The 9,988-nt window shown below is 30.8% G+C and overlaps 1 protein-coding gene and 1 long non-coding RNA gene across 3 annotated transcripts in view; one reads left to right on the top strand and one right to left on the bottom strand.

Moving 5' to 3' along the window:
* LOC139432639 (uncharacterized) overlaps window positions 1-4,665 on the top strand; it is a 49,654-nt gene extending 44,989 nt beyond the window's left edge. Inside the window, exons 5-6 of the long non-coding RNA XR_011642383.1 lie at window positions 2,658-2,921; window positions 4,470-4,665. This is a non-coding gene — a long non-coding RNA (uncharacterized lncRNA). The remainder of the gene's footprint in view (window positions 1-2,657; window positions 2,922-4,469) is intronic.
* Window positions 1-9,988, bottom strand: part of LOC111416632 (Rho guanine nucleotide exchange factor at 64C) — a 145,535-nt gene that overhangs the window by 117,377 nt on the left and 18,170 nt on the right. The window lies entirely within an intron of this gene.

Consider the following 9,988-nt stretch of genomic DNA (forward strand, 5'->3'; position numbering starts at 1 on the left):
GTTATAAAATTTATGGCACGCGCCCGCTCGAAGGTTAATAGAATGATGATGAACTAGAATTAAATTAAAATATTCATCCACCCTTCAATATTTGATGGTTTTAATAACTATCAAATGTTTCGATTGTATAATCTCGGCCGCAAACGACCTCGGTTTTGATATATCAAGGTCATTAACGATAAAATTTAACGATCTTGGTGTTTAATTGTTGGTTGCGGGCGAAGCATAGTATGTCAAAAACTTGCTGCTCTAATTATATCTTGAAGATATTACGTATTAGATATACAACAAGTTTGGTTGTAGCTCCTCGGCCACAAGCTAATACTTGACGATATAATCATTTCATATTAGTAGACGCAGCTTGGAGACGAAGCATAAAATTTTAAAAACTTGGTACTCTTATTATATCTTCAAGATACATCATGTATTAGATACACAACAAGTTGAGAAGCGATTACTCATAGTATTTGGTGTGTTTTAAGTTTTGATTCCTCCAATATCTTGACGTTCATATCTGGCTTTAGTATACCTGTATAATGTAAGGATTTAGTTTTTGAAGATTCAACTAAAATCACATGGTGTTGTTTTCTTCTTAACTGATTTCGCATCTTCCATTTCACTCTGACTTGTAATATATCATCTTTTCTTTAATTTTCTCCCTTTAGAAGTATGGTATTTATTTAGCATAAAATAGTATAATCAATCATCATATTTGCATTCGACCTTCCGATGAATTTCGTTTCGATGTTTTTGATATTCCAGTTAAAACGTTGTTTTTCACTAACATCTTCGAAATTCGCAGAAAAATAATCAATATGTAAATGCAGAATGTGACGCTTCACACATAGGAAAGTTTTTCTTTTAAGCTAGTATGTTACCTTTCAATACTTGTCCTTGATCGTCTCATTCATTAATAAAAAACGACATTTGTTATATAGCTAAGTTATAAGACAAATTGAAAGATTAAATCATAAATCAGATAACGGTCAACTCTACTATCCGTACCCCGAAATAAGCCATGCGGGGTGAGGGGGATGTTCCAAACTGGACGTCGTGCCTTTATTTTACCTACATAAAGAAATAAAGGCGCGACATCCAGTCTAGAACATACACCACTCTTCCTGCATGGTTTATCTCTATTTCTTTTTAATTTGTAATGAAAGCAGTTGCGAAATATAATAGTTATCGGTATGAGTTACTAAAAAAGTCATGAAACAACTCTTGACGTATTTACTAATAACACAACACATATCAAGAATATAGTAACGCTGATTCATCAAGTTGGATAAAAAAAACTTATTAGTTTGCAGATATATGCGTATAATTTAAATTTGAAGATTATTTCTTTAAAATGATGCATAAAACATGTTAAATTACTTAATAAATATTTATAGAATAAAAATTGGGATGTTCATGAATATGAATAATCCGTAAAGATAACATTAAAAAGTTCCCAAGAATGATGACAAATAGTTGAGGTGTAATCACATGGATTGTAAGTAATAACTTACTTTGTGGATATACATATATGTAGAGAGTTACCACACGAGGCTGAAATAAGAACACATAACTCGATAAGTAACTTCTTGGAAAATTTTAAACTTTTTTATAACATATTCTTTTGTAGCTTAACACACAAATAAAAAGTTTATTTTTGAACACTAATGAGATAATTATAATTAAGTTTTAATGTTGAGTAAATAAAAACTTTTTTAGTGTCCCAAATAAACTGATTGCGTAAGCAATGATCTAAATGACCCTCGAAAGAACTGGTTTTTTTCCTTCTAAAATAAAGATGTTGTGATGTTACTAACCGTTGTGTTAATAACACATCTAATAGAGTTGTCACGTTTCCAATTTAAACGATTTCTGTTACGCTCAACAAATACATTAGTATATGCAGCCATAAAATTCTTCTAACGGCAATTTCGTTAAACACGCGCTAAATTACCCGCGGGCTCCTACACGTTTCTATATAAATATGTTTCGATCACGTGTCACATCAACAATAACATTCAGTATAGATAGAATAAGTATCAAATACCGTTATTAATTTTTTTATCGTAAAACCATTTGACATTTCGAATTTAACAAGTTAATTTTATCAAGTTACTTTTAACCACAGATCTTTTTATGGGGATTTTTCGTTTTACATCTTCGCCTGTCGCAACTTCTTTACCCCAGGTGACAACGGGATAATTGAATAATTTAATACCGAAGTGGAACGGGTCGCATTCCGAGCACACGGTTCCATTTACTCTCGTATCGTTTTATTTTACTGTTATGCAATTCCCTCGGGCTTATACATAAATGAAGAAAAAAAAGGTTTATACGTAAACAACTCGTCGATTTCAAACGAGCTTATTGAACCAACTCCCACGCTTTTATGAAAATTATTCACTTTCACAACGAAAAAGAAATTATTTCATAAATTTTACTTTATAATACCTGTCAATGTCAAAATGTTTTGTTAAAAGGATTTGTGTTGGTATTACTTAAAGTCATTGTTAGAGTTTAAGTAACTATAAATTTTTATTTCATTTTATTCCAATATTAATTCGATGTTAATATTTATAAATATAAAACCAAAAATTAAAGTTTGTCTGTTTGGATAACGATAATTTAAAACGTCATTTTGAGTTAAAATTTTGTTTTAGATAAAATTCCCTGTTAGTGTTACCAACTGACAAGAAATGTCAACAATTTTGACAGATATTAAAGTGTATATATGGATCACTATCAGTGATTAATACTCGATAGAAAGAACGACATAGCCGTGGCTCGCACCTAGAAGATATGATATCTGAGGAGTAACATCAAATCGACCAGAGAAGACAATATCTTTCCTGCTTTGTTACAGCAATATGTACATATTCTGGCGGTACATATTTTGGAAATATGTACCGGCAGAATGGACTAAGGTAAGAGTATCTTACATACTTTGTTAGATGTCAGTCCGAATGTTTCTAGTTCTAGGTCTAGTGTTAGTTCTAGTGGCAGTGGTAGGCAGCGCTACTTAGCATAAGATATTACTATGTTGTATATTTTTATTGCACTAAAACTAGAACGAGAGCCAGAAACATTCGGATTTAGTCGTGAAAAAAACTTTCAGTTGTCAATGTTAACTTTAATTTTATAATTATATTCGTAATCTTCATAACCATGACCAAACGTGACGTATTTAAAAAAAAAGTTGATTTTTCAATGAAAAACATTTTAACTCCTAAAATAGATATAATATTTTTTGATTTTCTCTGAATTTTATAGATACAACACATACATTATTATACATCATCTTAAAGTAGAGAGTTCAAGCTTTAATTTGATATATAACTCATTACTCAATTCTCATAAATAAAGTAAAAGTGATTTTTTGAATTGCAACCATTTTTTAATTAAAAAATTTGAAGTCCTAAAATAGAGTTATCAATTTTTTTGATTTTCTCAAAATTTTATACATATAACACATAGATTATTATACATGATCTTAAAGTAGAGAGTTCAAGCTTTATTTTGATATATAAATCATTACTTAATTCTCAAAAATGAAGTAAGAGTGATATTTGTCAATTTGTCAGTGTCGACTTTAATTTTATTATTATATTCATAATCTTCATAAAATAACCTTTAAAGTGAGTCCAAACTTGACGCATTTATCTCAAAAAACCAAAAAGTTCGAACTTTCAACTTTTAATTTTGACATATTTGTCAACTTCATAAAAAATCCTTTAAAATGAGTCCAAACTCGACATATGTAACTTTGATATTAATGGAGATACAATCACTTCCGGTTTGAAACGTCAACGTCAATTTTGACATATTTGTCATCTTCATTAAAAAACCTTTAAAATGAGTCCAAAGATGACGCGCTTATCTCAAAAAACAAAAAAGTTTGAATAAAAAAACATTAAACCCGAAGTTAGCAACATTGAAGATAGCAATTTAATTTTTAAATATTAATACCAACCTTAATTTTTGATTTTTTTTATTATATTTTTGTTTTTGTGACAAACATTAAGACATTTTATAAAAATTAAGAATATGTCAAAATGACATTGACATTTCAAACCGGAAGTTGCTAATATCTCGAGTAATATTGGAATTAAACGTGTCATGTTTGGACTTAATTTAAAGGATTTTTCACGACGATTACAAATATGTCAAAATTAAGATTGACATTTCTAACCGGAAGTTGACCATAACATCATTAATATTGAAGATAAATATGTCGTGTTTGTACTCATTTTAAAGGATTTTTAATGAAGATTACAAATATGTCAAAATTGAGGTTGACATTTTAAACCTGAAGTTAGTTATCGTATAATAGAAGTTTTATAAATGAAATTAATCTAGTGTTAGTCAATTTTCAGCACTTTCTTTTTAGTTTTAATGTGTTTTTTTGGGTCATTTCACACGAAACATCACTTTGACTCTAGTATTTGTGATTAAATTTATGCCACGACTTACAGGAACACCTGTATAATCGTAAAACGACTGACCAAGCGGATTCTCTGCTATAGATAGGCACCAAACAATTTTCAATAGTTTGAGCCTGTCTATTCTGACAAGTTATATTCAAGTGATGCATAACGCGGTCCAATTTATGTAATGTTATGTAAGTATATACAGGGTGATTCTCAATCTAATTGTAAGTGCATAAACAACTACAATTTTTTAAGTCCTAAAATAGAGTTATCAATTTTTTTAATTTTTTCAAAATTTTATACATATAACACATAGATTATTATACATCATCTTAAAGTAGAGAGTTCAAGCTTTATTTTGATATATAAATCATTACTTAATTCTCAAAAATAGTAAGTAAGAGTGATGTTTGTCAATTTGTCAGTGCCAACTTTAATTTTATTATTATATTCGTAATCTTCATAAAATAACCTTTAAAGTGAGTCCAAACTTGACGCATTTATCTCAAAAAACCAAAAAGTTCGAACTTTCAACTTTTAATTTTGACATATTTGTCAACCTCATAAAAAATCCTTTAAAATGAGTCCAAACCCGACATATTTAACTTTAATATTAATGGAAATACAATCACTTCCGGTTTGAAACGTCAACGTCAATTTTGACATATTTGTCATCTTCATTAAAAAACCTTTAAAATGAGTCCAAAGATGACGCACTTATCTCAAAAAACAAAAAAGTTTGAATAAAAAAACATTAAACCCGAAGTTAGCAACAATGAAGATAGCAATTTAATTTTTAAATATTAATACCAACCTTAATTTTTGATTTTTTTTATTATATTTTTGTTTTTGTGACAAACATTAAGACATTTTATAAAAATTAAGAATATGTCAAAATGACATTGACATTTCAAACCGGAAATGGCTAATATCTCGAGTAATATTGGAATTAAACGTGTCATGTTTGGACTTATTTTAAAGGATTTTTCACGACGATTACAAATATGTCAAAATTAAGATTGACATTTCTAACCGGAAGTTGACCATAACATCATTAATATTGAAGATAAATATGTCGTGTTTGTACTCATTTTAAAGGATTTTTAATGAAGATTACAAATATGTCAAAATTGAGGTTGACATTTTAAACGTGAAGTTAGTTATCGTATAATAGAAGTTTTATAACTGAAATTAATCTAGTGTTAGTCACTTTTCAGCACTTTCTTTTTATTTTTAATGTGTTTTTTGGGTCATTTCACACGAAACATCACTTTGACTCTAGTATTTGTGATTAAATTTATGCCACGACTTACAGGAACACCTGTATAATCGTAAAACGACTGACCAAGCGGATTCTGTGCTATAGATAGGCACCAAACAATTTTCAATAGTTTGAGCCAGTCTATTCTGACAAGTTATATTCAAGTGATGCATAACGCGGTCCAATTTATGTAATGTTATGTAAGTATATACAGAGTGATTCTCAATCTAATTGTAAGTGCATAAACAACTACAATTATTTTCAACTATTAGTACTCATTATTTGTCATGAGGAATAAATCTTCAAGTTTATGCGTAAAATTGAGAATCAGCCTGTACAAATATATTAATAATTGGTTATTTATTATGTGAAATTCCACACGAAGTGAATTCTCGAGGGAAGGAGAATAAAATTTAAGCACGTGAATGATGATGTAACCGCAAAGTAATAGAAGAAAAGGTTATTTGTGAGTGATATTTAGTCTCGTCGTTTGACCAGTTTCAATCGTGAGAAACGTGATTTGTGGTTCTCCATTGGAAAATTACTGTTATTTAAAGTTGGTATGACGATATAAAAGAAAAAAATCCTAAAAGAGTTAAAATTTCAATCGATTCCGCAATTAAGCTCTAATTAATTAACCACGCGTTAACGTTTCCGTAAAATAAGCAAAAAAGGACTTCTTGGGAAATAGGTCAAGAAGATTTTTAGTTTTAAATGATTTATTTTTTTTTTAAATGCATTGTAGAAGATTAAGTTTGTCCTCTAAGTTTTTTTTTAAACTCCTTCACTTTTACTTCTTCTCGTTTTTGTAGCTCGAAGGTTTTTCAAAGAGCGGTGGTGCTGGTAAACGCCTCTAAACAGAACGGAAAGTAAATTGTCGGGTTTAGAGACCGAGTTACCTTGTCTTCTTTTGCAAGAAACAGGTGCGCCTGTGTTCGGTCCCCGAGTTGCGTTTCCAATAGAAAGCAAGATGTGTATCGTTATTCGTTCGGTTCGTTTCAATGAAACGATTCAAAACGGCGCCGCCGAAGGAGACCAATTTATCCGTTATCTAAAACGTTACTCTTCGCTGTATAAAACCAATTTTACTTGAATACCTATAATTATAACCATTGTATGACCTACAATTACTATATAAGATATTTTAATACTAACATTTTAAATGATGTTTAATAAACAAATTTGACGAGTCATTTATGGTAATTATTATTTACTTGTCATGTTTGACGATTAAATGAATGTAATTAAGCTGATTAAAAATTTTTTTTAATTAAAGAGGGAAATTGAGAATTTTAATGTTATGAAAGAAATTGTTTTTTTTTATTCTTTCATCTCGCGAATGAAGAAATCCGACTTTTCCTTCAACAATAGGTGCTGTTAATCGATGAGTAACCCGCTTTCAAACGTTCCTTGCGATGACAACCGCCATAAACAATCGCCATGTAGGACCCGATCCGCATTCTCTTGTTCTAAACGAGATTTCAGTTTAGAAACCAATAAATCTACTTTAATCGTTCGCAGTCAAAACTTTCTTCTACTAACTCAAATGGTAATAAAAATGGCGATTAAATGGATTCTGATGAAATAAATCTAAAACTTTTCATAAAATCAGTTTTCTATCTTTCTGCATTCATATCATTAGTATGATATGCGGCTTTAACACGCACATTTAGTTCTTTGGCAAGAACATTCGGAGGTGTTTGTGCATCCTCATTTGCTGTATCGTACTCTAAATTAGTGAATCACTTCTTTTACAGTCTGTAGTGAGATATCACATTAATTAGTCTCATTAAAGACTTTGTAAAGTGAGTCGGAGAAAACATTGTTTTGAAACCGCTGGTTTCAAGATTTTACTTAGCTCTATACACAATTGCTAGATATTTGATATCTTTTTATTACCACAGAGGAGTCTGAAGACAAGTCAAAGCAAATTTCTGCTTATCATTTCTTTATATCGATTCCTAATAATGCAGAAGTCAATAACATAAAGGATTTTTTTCTATCAGTCTACCAGTATATTCTATCAAAAAAAAATAATAGAATTAGAAGATGCAATAATTACTACGGGAGGAAATATCAGAAAAAGTGTGAGACAACAATCACTGGAATAAAACAAAATAATAGCAATGAAAGATAAGAACGGTATGAGTAAAAGGGAAGATGCAGAAATATTAAACATTATATGCGAATTTTATAAGGAACTATACAACAAGGCGGAAAAAGAAGGAATTGAATGTAATACAGGAGCAGACACAATGGAGGCAGAAGAGAACGAAATAATGACAGAAGAAATAAGTGATGTAATATGAAAACTGAAGGAAGGACAAATTGGAGGCAAATAGGCCAGATAAGAAATGAAGAAATAAAAGCAGGTGGAAACCATTTTTAATAACTGTTTGAAACAAAAAAAGATACCTGCTAGTTAGCTAGTAGCTAAACTTGCCTTAATATACAAAAAAGGCGATAAGGAACAGATCAACAATTACAGACCAATAAGTTTACTTCCGGTGATGTATAAAATATTTATGTCCATAATCACAAGAAGAATAGAGGAACACCTACCATCCTCCGAATATCAAACAGGATTTAAGAAAAACTTCTCCACGCTAGATAATAATTTAGTCGTGCAGCAACTGTTAAAAAAATGGAATGACTACGACTTCCCAATGATCTTATTATTTGTAGACTCTCTCTAGAATCTTACAGGACATACAAACGTCTGGTATGGAGGACCAGTACATTCAAAACTAAACATCGAAAAAAACAATAATAAAAAGACGATAACTCTAGGAAATGGATTGAAGTGATGTGACTTCTACAAAGTTATTCAATGCAGTATTAGAAACAATGTTTGTAGAAGAAGAAAACAGGCTAAAGTTTGCTGATGACATAGTACTTATAGGAAAAAACGAAACAGAAGTAAAAAAAATGCTGGAAACAATATCAAGAAGAGGGAAGCAAACTGGTCTGGAGATAAATATGAGCAAGACAAAAGCAGTGTATGTAAATTGTGAACAAAAAAATAAAATAATTGTTAATGGAAAGGAAATCGACAAAGTAGAGCATTTCGTATATCTCGGACAAAAGATTACAACTGAAAACACAGGAGAAGAAATAACACGGAAAATGGCAATGGGGTGGCAACAAATACAAAAATATATGGAAATCAAACATAGAAATGGAGAAAAAATTGTGGGAAATGTGTGTCCTCCCTGTCATGATTTATGGATGCGAGACATGGATATTAACAAACAAAATAATTGAAAAGATTATGGTAACAGCAAGGCCAATTATTATTATTAGCATTACGAAGAAAGATAAAAAAAAACAAAAGAATGGATAAGTCAAACATTGAGAATATTGGAATATTATAAGAGTAAAAGAGAAGAGATAGACCAAGAAAATCTTAGAATGTTGCCCAATGGACAAAAAGAGAAGAAAAAGAAGACCAACTGCCAGCTGGGAAGATGAATTTAAGAGGAGTTGTGTTGTATGTTGGTTTGCCAGTAGATATTTGTTATCTAGATCTTATGTTCTCTTTCCCTAATAAATATTCTATATTTTACCACAAAACAGTTATTCGAATCACTACTTCCAAACGATTCGCAATAATACTAAAGCAATACTAAAAAATCCTCCTCCGGTAAGACTACTTCTATATCTCCGTGCACCAACTTCCAAAATTTATCACATTTCCTAAAGTCCAACCATGTCAGATAACGTTTTGAAAACGTAACCCAAACGTTAAGTCCTCGAATTCTAAACCTTATCTAACCTTCCCTAGATGACACAAAATTTCAGCAACCCGAGATTGTTTCGTTATGACATAACTTACAACGAGAGTCTTTTCTTGTCTGCAACCAAATTCATCTCGGATACTAAGCCGGCGTTACACTGCTATGACAGTTATTACTAGAAAATGTTCTACTTTTGGTATAGCGAAACCCGTCCCGTCCGTTCTTTTCTAGTTAGAGCTAAAATATCACTTTTGACTGACAAAAAAAGGCTAACGACGTGTCTTACACCTCCTAGTAGTACTATCATCACACGTAAATTTGACTAAACCACGTCCCCTCCCTAATTATTGCTATAGCAGTCGACTGCTACGTGATATTTGCTGTAACTGGAGCGTTACACGCAAATTTGAAACAGTCAAACCACGACCCCCAATAATTACTGCGATAGCAGTCGTCTACTATGTGTAATGTCGGCTTACGGTTATAAAGCTTGTCCGACTCATTTAATCAGTCTCGTTTATTAAATAGTATTGTTATTATTGATTTGACTACGAGAAGCTATGTAG

The sequence above is a fragment of the Onthophagus taurus genome, chromosome 1 (assembly GCF_036711975.1).
Source record: "Onthophagus taurus isolate NC chromosome 1, IU_Otau_3.0, whole genome shotgun sequence".
Classification (NCBI taxonomy): domain Eukaryota; kingdom Metazoa; phylum Arthropoda; class Insecta; order Coleoptera; family Scarabaeidae; genus Onthophagus; species Onthophagus taurus.